Here is a 13,553-nt window from a genome sequence, read left to right on the forward strand (position 1 = left end):
TCCTGTACTGCTTAATTCATGCATGAAATAATTCTTTCCAGGAATAGACATTCTTTTTACCCTGAAAGAATTATGGTAAAGAGTATTCAAGACATCAAATTTTGGTATTTTGCTCTGGAGCTAAGGACATGCATTTGCGCTTTCAGCTGGTTTCAAACCAGAGGTTGTTTTCAGTTGGAGCAGTTGGGAATAAGTGTAAGTAGGTATATAAGGTATTTAGGGATTGGAAGAAGAAGGAAGAAGAGGCAAGGGTGCCAGGATATGCTGCTACTTGTGTATTAATGGCTCCAGAGACAGGTGTGCCTTAGCTGACCCAGCCCTCATTACGTGTCTTTGAGTAGATCTTTTATCATTTCTATTGATGATTAGGTGCAGGATCCAAAGATATCCATGTGAGGAAAAATGAGCCAGTGTCCCACATGCTCTGATTTTTTTTAACTTATAACTCACATTAGTGACTTTTTCCTTAAGTACAATGGAAGGAAGAACCAGATTGATTGATTGATTAATTGATTAGTTTTATTTATTAGTTTATTTATTAGTTAGTTTGTTTATTTTAAATCCAGCGTAAATCCAGAGTAAATCCAGAGATTTTTCTATTTATATTGTTTTTTCTAATATCCAGAGTAAAGATCACTGTGGCTAAGCCTCACATGAAAGTATCTGTAGGCAAAAAATGTGCACTCACTTTTTTTGTTTAAGAATTGAAAATCAGAAATGACAAGTTATGGTCCACTGAAAGAAAAATCTATTTTAATTTCTTGATACCTGAAAGCTGTACTTGGATGAAGGAACCATGGAAAAAATGTAAGTTAATGCCACTCTATCCATTTCACAGAATGGCTGTAGAAATGGCATCAAAATTAGACAAACACTCATATATCATATATCTCCCACATATTTGAGGGATAGGTATGTATCATCATCTTGGATTTTCTGCTTAACACAGGTGAAAAAAGTTCACATATTATCTGACACAAGGAGCCATGACCTTCTGTTTAAGCTGAAGCATATCTACCTATAAAATGCCAAAACTAATTTGAAAATTGTGGTTGGTGAACTATCTGCTGTGTGGTTTTAGATAGGTTTATAAATGCCACATATTTGAAATGCGTCTCTCATTGTTGGTTTTTGTTTGATTACTGTCTCCATTAGTCCTTTCTCTGCTGTCTGGAGAGCTGAGGACCATTAGAAACTTCCTCTTTGTTAGCCTCGTTACTGCTTTTGGGTTTTGGCTTGCAATTTTGACAGCGCCAGAATGCCCCCCACCTACCAGGCTGCTTCATTGCTCTAAAAACTTGGGAGGGATTCACCAGTCACCTCTGCATTCTTTGTTGATAAAGAGCTTTAAGGAAAACCTTGATTACTCTTAATAAGAGGTACTTTGAACTTCTGCAAGATCTGCTTAAGTTTGGACATAAATATCCCATTCAATATTAGAACAGAAAAGAAACTGTGCAAACATTAAAGAGTATTTTTTTGCATCAAACAATTTTGGCAGTGTATAATTATGCAATTATTTAGGTAATAAAGTTTTAAGCTGGTACACGCCTGTTACTTCCTTATACTTTTTCTGTTAAAACAAAGTGCCCTTAAGCATTTCACTCTTGTTTTATATTCATTTCATTTCCCAGAATAATTAAAGCTTAGTCATTCTTTATATGTATACAGGTAGGAACATAGCCTGATTTGCAATCACAAACGTAGAGCCAGGCATTACTTTGAGTCTGCTGTTGTAGGAGTAACAAGTTTTCAACAAAGTTCACAACTTTCTGCATTATGTAATAAAAGAAATCAAAAATTCAGTGTCATAACATTCAAGATCAGAGTTCTAGTTGTGGAAAGAAGTATTAAATCTCCTGACTTCAATTAAAAAGGAGGTTACCCAGCTAAGTATCATGGTCTGCACATACAAGATAAACCCCTGTTGTGTAAGCAAGCAGTGTTACAACGCCTTAGATGACGGAAGGCTGAGACAGATTAATAGGGTCACACTGTTTTATATTTACCTGTTTCATGAGACCAGAACTTTCATGCCTTACTGTTTGCAGACAATGCAGTGCAGAGCTTGCACTGGTGTTTATAATGATTGCAGGGATCCCAGAGAAGGGCTTTGGTTCATGCAAGTCCCAAAGGCAGCTTTCTAGTTTCATTTGCCTTTTTTCTTTAGACTGTGATAACATTCTTTCAGGGTTCCCTCTTATATCTCACAGCTATCTTGAAGTTTATCTAGTACTGATCTATGTCATTTATGAAACGTTGCTTTCATCTGGGAACTCATAATATTCAGTCAGCATGTGCCATTCATAACTAAATAGCCTCTGCTCTTTATTGTTCTTTTAATTAATGATTGTTGATTGGTTTGACTTGCTGCACATTGTTGCAAGGCATGATCAAAGAAAATCCATGATTAATCTGCTAAACTAGATGTCAGATTAGTAAATTCCTCTGTGCTATTACAAAGATTTTTCTCCCTCAGTAAAGGCCTGTCAGTGGATGATGGCTTTTCTAAACCTCTGACAGGTCAGTCCAAAGGTCAGTCCCTGAAAACATGCATACATTAATGCAGTAAAGCGTGATGGGTCATTTATAGCCAACTCATAACTCCAAGCACTCTGTCCATGAATGTCAGTCAGGCACCACTGAGAAAAAGATCATTTACTTTGATTGCTTTTGAATAGAAATGAAGGAAATAATTTATGCCCTATCATGTTGTGAATACACGTAGGTTTTTCTCAGATCAGTAGTGGAATCAATCAGTGTGGTAAGCCAGAGAATAGTGTTGTGACTGTCTTTTCATCAGCTGGAGTAGCTCCCTTACTTCTGTGTAACCCATTTAGACAGAACTTGATTGACTGTGAGACATACCAGACTTCAGTTTAAAGTAATAAATAGTGAGCTGAAGCTCCAAACATTAAATTTCACAAATATCACTTCAACAGTGGTATTTAGTTATTTAATTGTCTCCATTTGTAAACTCTTCCATGAAAGGGATCCCTCAAAAAAATAAAAAACAACCCAAAATGCCCAGTAGCAAAAGACATGAGCACAGTAATTTGCACATAACTATTTTATTTATGGACCTTTGGTGCAGCTTTACTGAAGACCCTGTCTTCACAAGGACAGCTTGCATTCTGGGATTTTCAGGCCATTCTGGATAGAAGATAGACTGGATTTCAGCTGCCTCTGATCCTGTGCTGCTGCTGCTTTCATCTGCCTTGGCATGCCAGAAATCCTTCTTTTCCCTGTCTGCCACTTCATTAGCCACTACAGTGATGGCGTTTAGCTCTTAGCCAGAAAGCAGAGAGTTTGAGCTTAAACACAGTCCTTGTGCTTAATAGCTCAAAGATGTTCTTATGGATTTCCTGTTTCCATCCTTCCTTTCATTGATAACATCTGCAGCCCAGTTCTGGAAGCTATTGGTTGAGATGAAGGATTGCAATAATTTTCCCCAGTGACATAGATGGACTGAGTCGACTGGGCTTCTTTCTTCTGCTTTATGAAATACTTCCTTATCTCCAGAAATAATACCTTTTTAGCAGAAGAAAATAAATAGATGCATTTCAGGCTGTCCCATTGGGGCCTTCCATTTGTCTCATTTTGACCATGTATTAACAGAATGATTCTCTCTTTCAGCCTCTGCAGTGCAATGGCTTTCATGGTGCTGCCACTGCTTTTTCTGGCAGATCTCTGCAACCAAACTTACTTCAACTAATTCAACTTACTTCAACTAATTGTGCTGAAATTTAAGGTTGATTTTTTTTAATTTTTTTTTCTCACTCTTAAAAACTTTGGCATGAGTACTTCTGTTTCATACTATTTTTTCCAACAATCAGGATAAGCAGTGATCTCAGCTATTTATAATTTAAGAGATCCCACATGAGTAATCAAAAGCAGATATCAGTATTTTTACAGTTCACCTGTGATCATCACCATATCTTTTGAGTTGGTTTGTGTTCAATTAGGGAAATCTTTTACTGATTCTTCACAATACTCAATATTTGAAATCCCACAGTATTCTTCCCTAATTCATTTTCCTATTAATTCACCACATGATTAAATATACTTATTTCTATTAAATGACTATAATGTTGTTTACTCCTCAGCTTAAAGAAGAAAAACTTCTTTCTTAGGATCTGTCAAGTTGCACTCCTTGGTTGCCTTTTAAACCACTACAATAATTAATTTTTTCTCATACTTATTGAAGGATTTCTAGATACGCTCATTTTTACAGCCTAATTAGATTTCTGCCATGGATAAAAGATGTTATCTTAGATTCTAAAGTTATAGAAATCACATAAAACATATATGTCTTTTTTGTTTGTGAATAGATGGCTTTGGCTGTTATTGAAGAGATACCATTGTTGGAAAAGTAGAAGTTACCACTCCTGTAATGTTTTTGACTTATTGAAAAGTTATTTAATTATAGATGTTCTTTTTGGTAATTGTTGATTCTCTTCTGGAAGAGCACTGTCCATGGTTGTGTTTGTTTTATTTCCACAATAAAGAAAGATTTAGCTCATTCTAAAATTGGGAAAATAGCACTATCATCTCCTGACTTATATTTTTTAACAAGCCACAGTATTTCCACAGGCCATAGTACTTAAATGTTCCAAGGATAGTATATGGTTTCCTGTAAATCTGCAAACTGAACTGAGGTCATTTTGCACCTGAACTTTTCCAGGCATGTCAGCAGATTGCTGTAGTTTCCTTAAGACAAAAGAAAAAGCAGAGCAGCTGAAAATAATTAATATTGAACTTGACACATCAAAAATGTCATTTGTCACTTGTGATTAAAGCCTTTATCTTTAGTTCTATTTTTATATTCGTCATAGGTCTCCCTTAGCTATCATTAGGCTCCACATGGTTGGAGTTAGTCTGACCTTTGATCCATCACCACAGACAAAGGGATCTGTTGCTGCTAAATTGGTGCCTTGGCTAGTCAGCAGCAGCATAGACCAACAAATGTGAGCTTGGTTAATAACGATCAGCTTAGCCACTCCATTTGATTTTTAAGACCATGTGGTTAATGTAGATGCTGATCTGCAAAACCAGGTTTAGATTCATAACAAAATTTAATATTAGGAGTTTACATTGTGGTAATTCAATCTGATGTGGAAAGTAAAGATAGTTTAAGTGATCTATATTTTTAGTATTCTCCTACACTATTCAGTTGAGAAAACAAGAAGTGATAGTTTTACAAACTTTCTATTGTTTTTCTCATTCCTCTGAAGCATTCCACTAGTTTGCTGACTGCCACAGATACTGTGGCTCCTTATTTTCTAAGTACAAGGAGCTAAAATGTTTGAGCTGTTACTGTCCCACCCTACCATTGCCCTTCCACCACATTACCTGCTTTTTATCGTTGTAAAACCATTCTGTCATACGACATACAAACTGAAGAAACTCTTAAATGTATGAGAAATTAATCTTTTAATGATTATCTATGTCTTTTTTTTCAGCATGGGCCTGTACAGCTGAAAGGCAGCAATATTTTTAGGGATGACCAGAGCTGATGTCTTTTCAGAAGCAAACCATGATTTAACTCACTGTTTAGTCACACAGAAAGGTTCACACTGCTGCAGTAAGTCACACTGCCGATTGATTAAACTAATTTCAGCATCTCAGTTAAAGATGATGTGTTTTGTGTTACAGTTTATTGTGGATGTGATGTGAAATTTGAGTTCCTGACCCTGTGTGCTTACTGAATCACTTTCCACAATAATAAAATCCTATGCCAAGCCCTAGTTTGCTCTCTGGTAAATAAAACTCCCTTGTGAATAGAGTGAAGACTATTAGATTTGTAGTCCTATTAGTAAGTATTTTTGCGGTAGCAACTTCATTATTCCAAGGTCATTAACACATTTCCTCTTTTACTGCAAGTGACTGTGGGTTGAAGTCATTATTTTAAGCATCTACATTTCGTTTATCAACATCTAATCATAAATAGCCTGCAGTTTCTGGGAGCTGGAACAATAGCTGTCTGAGGATTATTATCCAGTAGAGCATTTCCCTGCCCCTCCCACTGCCTTCAGCAAACACCTCCATGCCTGAAGCACTGTTTACTGTGGAAGTGTTGATTAAAACTAGGAATCTGAGCATTTAAAGACTGAAAGTACCACTGTGTTTCCTTGAAGTGCATAAGCACAGGTGCTGTGTTTTCAGCAGTTACCCCAGCATTAAACCCCATAGCTTGCCCTTTGCTGTAAGGTGCCTCTCTCACTAAGGACATCAGCCTGAATCATCCTGTCCTTTGGCTTAGACAATTAAACAATTTACTCTTGTTTTAGGTTAATTTTGGTAGGTTGTAAATAGGCTTCAGTTTCCTCACTGAAATTTCTAAATTTTCAGTGTCAAATTTTTCAGCATCAAACTGGAATCTCACAACAAATTTTCTCATTTGTGTGTGTCTCTAATTCTCCTTGTTTAAAAGGGAGACATATAGCACTGATACAGGAGCAACTGAAAAATATTTCTGGTATGTGGCCACTAGGTTGTTTGTTTGTTTGTGTGTGTGTATGTGGCATCACCTTCGCCCTTTATTTATGTATTAATTTCTTTGGGAATGTTGTTTTGAGAAAATCAGTGCATAAATCAGTATTCCACCACCATTGCTTGTAACAAGCCAAGTAACTTGATAGGAATTGGCAAGGTCTAGTTTAATCTTCAGTGTCCAAAATAAGGCCAGTGAGAATTTAGAGAGTAAGGGATACAAGTTTCTGACACATAATAATAGTGTAGCAGCATTTTAAAACACTATTAGTAATTTTTTCAAAATCCTATAGGTCTTCTATCATTCACTTGAATAGACCAGGCTTTTTCTGACTTATTTTGTATTTTTTAAAATTTATTTTGATTTAGAGCTCTCTTTTCATAGCTTGGTCCCACAGCCCTCACAAAACCATAGGATTTCTTCAGTAATGGTCCTGCACTTTCATATATTACAATATGAGAAAGTTTCTCCTTCAGTGAAGAAAATTATGTACATCTGGATGGAAAATGAGCTTAGAATTTCAATAACAAACCCTAATCCCATCCTACTTCTTTCCCATGCATCTGTTATCCTGGTTTTCAGTTCATAGTTTTTATGGTTTTTAATGAAAAATCAGTAGTGAAAATAGCTGTTTGACAAAATGGAATTTCTTACCACTCTGAGGTATGTGAGTTTTTATTAATGAGATTTGTGAAATCAAGTTATTTTTATAAAAAAGTGTTTCCTCTGTGCACTTCACTCTTCTTCCCCATAAAAACTTTACAAAAAAAAAACCAAAAAAAAGGCTTCTTGTCACACTTGTCTCTCCTTCTTTTTGGGTAATTTAATGGCTTGCCCTTGTGAACCCAAGGTGATTGTTTCTGCTCTCTGTGTAGCAGTGGCACAAAACACAGATAACTCCCCATTTTGCCATTTACTTCAGATACATTTCCATAAAAGTGAAGGGCAATTCCAGTTCATATTTTGTCACTGTAGGTCTTAAGTTTATTGCAACAAACATAATTTTTTATATTATTCTTTTTTAATTTTTATTAGGTGTCTCGTTCAGCCCATTCCCTGCTTCTGTGAGATCAATGCTGACACCACTGAGACCATTGGAGACATAATGTACAATTTGATATATTATTATTCTCTAGGAGGCAGTGTAGTCTGTATTTTCATTATTTTCTACTTAGCAAATAAGGTGTAAGCAAGTTATTAGGGAGAAAAAGAACCAAGTAAAAAGAGAATGGATATATGATATCATTCCCATCCTTTCCACTTTTGCCTATGTTAGGCCTTATACAAAGATAATATTTGTTTTGTTTTCAGCTGCTAAACCATGATTGCCAAAACTGTTATGCAGAGAATCACATCATGAGCAGTAAAGTCAAATGAGGAATTTGTTTTACAGTTTTCATCATATTCTTATTATTCAGATAGAATGAGAAGTCAAAACATGTAAGCTGCCTTTTGTAAAATACCTCTTACCTCTTCCCACCTGGCCCCCACTGGCAACAATGGGAAGAAAACTGAAGTCATATTTTCTAAACAATGAAATTTTCTCCTAACCAGCAGAGTTTGTTTGAAGTCACACACAGTTACATTTCACACATGTAAATGTGCTCTTACTCAGCTTTGGAAGTGTCGTTCCAGTTTCATACCAATAAAACTGTTCACTGTGCAATGGTGATTTTTAAAATGGACCCATTTTAGTTCAGTTTGGTTTGTTCTCTTCGTACTGCAAAATGAATGTCTCCATTCTGCACTCTTTACTCTTGAGAAGGGCGTTAATGTGCTGCTTTGGCAGCTAGTGTTGCTAGTGAAATACAGTCTCTGCTTTTATGGTGAGATTGCCAAAGTTTTAAAATATTGAGCAGGCATGTCAATCTGGAAATAGTTAAATAGGCCATTTATTGGAGTATTTAATTGGAGGGGCAAGAATAAAGTGTTTTCCAAGATGTTCAGTGGTAGCCTTCCCTGCAGCAGGGCTGAGTGCCTGTGTTGGAAATGGGGGCTGGACTTGGTGACCAGGGTTGCATCCACGAGGTGCATCCATGCTGCATTGCAGGCCTTAGGAGATAATTTCACTCTGTCAGTGGCCCTTTTAGGCACCATTTTAAATGAGTTGGGCTCAGTCATGCTGCTCATCTGAGCACTCAGTCCACAGGGGTTCTCCCCAGCACCTTTGAACCTCATGGAGCCCTGCCACAGACCTAAATCAAGCTTTTTGCACATCTGAAGAGTGGCTTTGGCTTTCAGATCCTGGATCCAACTCTGTGCTGGAAGTAGTGAGAAGTGAAGGAAAATTTGAAGTGTACTGGAAGACTTTATGGCCTTAGAATTTTCTCCTGCATCTTCCAAAAAAAAAAAAAAAAATAAAGTTGTGAGTGTATCTTATCATGCATACTCTTTCCAGAATGGGCTGAACACAGCTTACAACTAAATAATGCCATGGACAAAAAATGCTCTACCATTCCACCTCCTCCCTTCCCCTATTTCCTTCATTCCTGATTCAATGTTAATCTCTTCGGAGGTTTTTTTGGATTACAAATAGTTTTGTTTGCTTTCATTACCAAATTACAAAACAAAACTCTAATTAAACAGTTTGTACAGAAAGCAATTAAAATGTTTTTCTCTTGCTAGCTGGATAGTTATGTGTTGTCTGCCAAAGCAGCAGTTGCAATGTGTATTTGTGTAGGAGGTTAAATCTGGTGTCAGGGGTTTGCAATGACAGATAGAGTATGCTCCTATGCCAGTGACAGTGCCATTAAGAGAAAGATTTTTCCTGTAAGCCTTTCAGAAGGTTGGGAGTTGCATTTTAAACCTCCTCAAAATACCACATACTAATATTTTGTGTTAAAAGTAGCTGAAAGCTCCTCAGTAAAACAGTAACAATTAGTCCCAAATACTGTTTATTATGAAGGGATTAAAAATGTTTAACTTACTCCCATATAAACTAGCTCAAATCACAACATTTTGGAGTCAAATTGTACTGACTCCTGAGGCCAAATACTCTACCTGTAGGTCACAGTAAGAGCAGGGCTTGCTCAGACCCCTGTGGTTCTGTTATGGGGTCTTCACAGTTTCACAGAATCTTTTTAGTTGAGATTGTCTCTGATTTCTCTCAAAGGAAAAGCATCCTTTCTCTCTTTTACATTTGTTCTTGTTTGTATGGAATATTCAGCAAGAAGGTTTACAGTTTTAAAAGGAGGGTAAAAAGGGACAAGAAAGAAACTAAACCAAGAAAACATGTTGCTGCTCACAGGGCTCTGTATTAAAACAAGTCCTGACCTGAATGAACTGTGCTGGCATTGAAATACATGAGGCTATCCAGTGCTCTTCCAAACTGGGAATTGTAAATATGTCTTTTTTTATAGGCCCTTTTTATATGGAAATCTCTCCTCTGTACAAACAGTTTTGGAAGCTGAGCCTTCTTGCAGAGTTCCCAGATGTTAGTGAGGTGACTGTTGTGGGGCTGGGTCCACACCAGCAAGTGTGCTGTGCATAGTAAACTTTGTCTTGTCAGCTTGTAGGGCAAATGCATCCCTTAACTTCCTGGAGACCATGTGGGGAAAATGAAGAGACTGAAGAGAATTCATAGGAACTAAATAAACAGCTGTATAAAATGGCATTAGGAAAGCTGATGAATGTTTCTGCCTTTTATGTTTCTTTTTGCGGCTTTGGTACCTAATTCTGTCCTACAGAGACAGCTCAGAGGAGCCCATCACATGAAACTGATATATATATTTTATTTTTCCTTAAGGTACTTTTTATTTCTGTTGCAATTAAAGATCTTGCTCTGAATCTTGAGAAAACTAGGCCCAGATAAAATTTTGTTGCCTTAAGCAAATTGGCCAGCATCTAGGAATGTGGAATTATTGTAATTATTACTGCTGCTTAGAAATGGGAGAGAAAGCTGAAGGTGGGGTAGAAAGAATGCATTTAGAGCATAGAGGGTGCATCCTCTCACATTGAATTGATTTTTCTACCCTGAAATCCAGTACTAAGCTGTTTCTAATGTTAAATTAATCCATACTATACAAAGTTTGATCAAGACATTTTGCTCCCTATAATGTCTAGACAGAACGCTCCACAATTAATTTGTCATTTGAAGTGAGAATAAGAACAACTTTCCATGGCACTAAACAACAAACCAAGATAACACTCTTCATATCATCTCCAGATGAGAGAAGGAATCAGGTAAAAGTAATTATTTTTACTCTTAATTGGGAAAATCTTTCTATTTGTCATATCAGTTTGACATTTTGGATGCACAGGCGTTATAAATTACAGTGGTTTCATATATAGAGGAAGAGTACTATTTAGGATGGTGTAAATCATTGCCTTTTGAATAGAGTTGGGTTTTTTTTTCCTCCTGGTTTGACAGTAACTTAGGGACAATAGGGATATTTGCCTTCAAGTCACTCTGCAGAGTAGCATTTGTCTCAACAAGTTTGTCAGACAGGTTCTGTTGATTCATGATTTCAGACATAATGGAACAACACAAGAAAACAAACATTCATATTAGGTGCAGGGTAATTTTGCCGGGAATCTCAAAATAGACAAGGTAATATAGAAAGCAAAATAGTAAATGCCAGAGCTGAAACCAGGAATTCAGAAAACAAGTAAACATATATTGTTCATATGGTGGTGTAGTGGTATCCAGCCATGTTAAGTAATTAATATGAGGAATAGATGTCACTGTGGAGCTTTTGCTTGTCATTCTGATTTTTATTCCATTGTGCTCTTACAGTGCTAGGGAGCAGAGATGAAAGGAAAACAAAGATGAGGTTTCCCCAGGAAGAGACTTTGTCTCTTGTGGAGGTGTCTGTCCATAGGTCCCACCTTTTCACTGATTTTGATACTGTATACAATGAAGCATTGCTAGTTGTGATTGAGGGAGAAAAAGATTAGTGAGTCAGAAACAGTGGAAACACTGAGGGTGTTCTGGTTCGAGGCTGTATTGTCCTTTTAAATGGAATATGGGAGGGAAATCCTGACCTCACCGAGGTCAATGAGATTGAAAATCTGTAGTCAGAACATGCTACTGTTTTCTGTTAACTGAGTAGTGTTTAAAAAAAATACTGAACAGCCAATCAGCTGGTTAAACAAGGGAGAAAGACTAAACTTTTTTAGTAAACTGCTAGTTTTTGTTGGCCTCATCAGAAGACAGGCAGTGGAAAAATTAGACATGGTAACAATAACTAAGACATTTCCTTCAGCCTTTAGCTCACAATGATCTTCCTCAAAAAAAGTAAAAGAAGGCTTATTTACCAAGGTGTGATAAAGATGTGAAGCAAGCGCCATTAATTACATTTAGTCTTTAACTTGTCCATACCTTCAGGAATCTGATCTTCCTGGATAAGTGGCATACTTGTTAACTTGGAATAAGTTACAATTTTGGTTTTTACAAAATTTGTGGAGACTGCCTATTGGAAACATCCTAAAATATCTAAAAATCTATATAAATGATTCAGAGCATTCCTTGCCTTACTTCTCAGGATTGTCAGGTATGAAGGTGAAGCTGATTTAAGGATGTTTTAATTGTGAGTCTGTCACTTGTTCTCATTAATTTTCTTAATTGATGCTCTCAAAAATGGAACTCTTCTAGAAGGACATTGAAAACAGTTATTGAAATTCAGTTTTGTTCCTTTTGATTTTTACAAAATGGAAAGAATCTGCTTAGCTTTTTGTGCAGACTGAGTTTATTCTGTTTAGTCACAGTGTGTGGCTTGTTTTTGCTATGAATTTATCAGTATTTCTAGATTATACTACCATGTCATGTTATTGACTACTCCTTGCTGAGATTTTGCTTGAGTTAAAGTACATTTTAATCTCCTCTCTAGTTCTGATTTGTCCTTCATTCTTTCATTGAAGTTAATTTCTCATGAAATTGTTTATTTTCATTCACAGTTCAAGACACTGCCCTTTCCAGACAAAAGGAGTATGTTTATGGCTTCTGCAGTTCATCATCTACAATCAAACAAGAAATTATATACCATTCTTGGCAAAAATAAGCCAATATACAGTGACATAGTTCTTTCTCAATTAAAAAGTTACAACTTTGTGTTTTCTTGAGAAAATACATTTCTGAAATCACAGCATATGTAACATTTATTGTTTTTCTTGGACAGTAAGTTATAAAGAAGTAGCTTATGAATCAGTAGCTAGAAGTTTTACTTCCTGGTTTTTATTAAATCTTATGCTATTTGCTCCTGATTTAGGGCCCAGGAAAAGCAATTATAACTTGCATGCACCAACTTGCTGAGTTACTGAGCCAGTTTATCTTTGCTCGTCTAAACAAAGGACTGTAAAGCATAAAAAAGTGATTTAAAGAATTTTTGCATTGAGATGTCACTTTGAACTCTTATAACCACAGAAAATTGTACCATATCTCAAATTTAAAACAAAGTAAACCAAAAAACCTCACCACAATTTTCTTTTCCTGTGAAATTTTCTGTCATAAGAAGATATGTTCAGAAAGGTCTAATTTTGATATGACATTTTCTCTAAGAGTGTTCTGCAAAAACACTTAAGAAGTTTCCTGAAACTGGCACAAGGTTTTGTTTTAGCTGCCTAAGTTAGATTACAGCAAGTCAAACACTCTGGATGTTTCAGAAAAATATGCTGATGGGTGAACCTATCAAGAAAGGATTTACCTAAATGCTGTTCTCTCAAGATGATAGTAGTAAATGACTCCTTTGTAGGATGGCTATTTCAAAAGCCAAAAGTTGTTACACTACATATATAATGATAATGAACTGTTAGAAAACTTCCTGCTCACTAGGAACTTTGAATAAACAGTTAAATCCTAAGTTAGCTCTTCATGTCAGGTTACCTGTTCTGCTCAGGAAGAGTACAGGAAGTGTTTCTGGTTTGTTTGTAATTCTTTCTGTAACGTTATAATTTTAGAACCATTTCCCTCCTGTTCTTGAGCTCTATGGGAATGCACGTGAGGTGGAAGGGTGGCTGTGAGTTACCCTATGGATACACCCAAAGATCTGGATCTGAATTCTGATCCCATCACTTGGTCAAGGCCTACAGACCCTACACAATGGTCAGGCCATTGTGCAACCAC

At 36.4% G+C, this 13,553-nt stretch overlaps 1 long non-coding RNA gene across 1 annotated transcript; it reads left to right on the forward strand.

Moving 5' to 3' along the window:
- The first annotated feature begins 5,494 nt into the window (after positions 1 to 5,494).
- Positions 5,495 to 13,266, forward strand: LOC107201427. Its single transcript, XR_001520205.2, has 3 exons — positions 5,495 to 5,584; positions 10,556 to 10,675; positions 12,389 to 13,266. It is a non-coding gene; the product is annotated as an uncharacterized LOC107201427 (long non-coding RNA).
- The last annotated feature ends 287 nt before the right edge of the window (positions 13,267 to 13,553 follow it).

This window comes from Parus major, chromosome 3 (genome assembly GCF_001522545.3).
Source record: "Parus major isolate Abel chromosome 3, Parus_major1.1, whole genome shotgun sequence".
In the NCBI taxonomy this organism is placed as follows: domain Eukaryota; kingdom Metazoa; phylum Chordata; class Aves; order Passeriformes; family Paridae; genus Parus; species Parus major.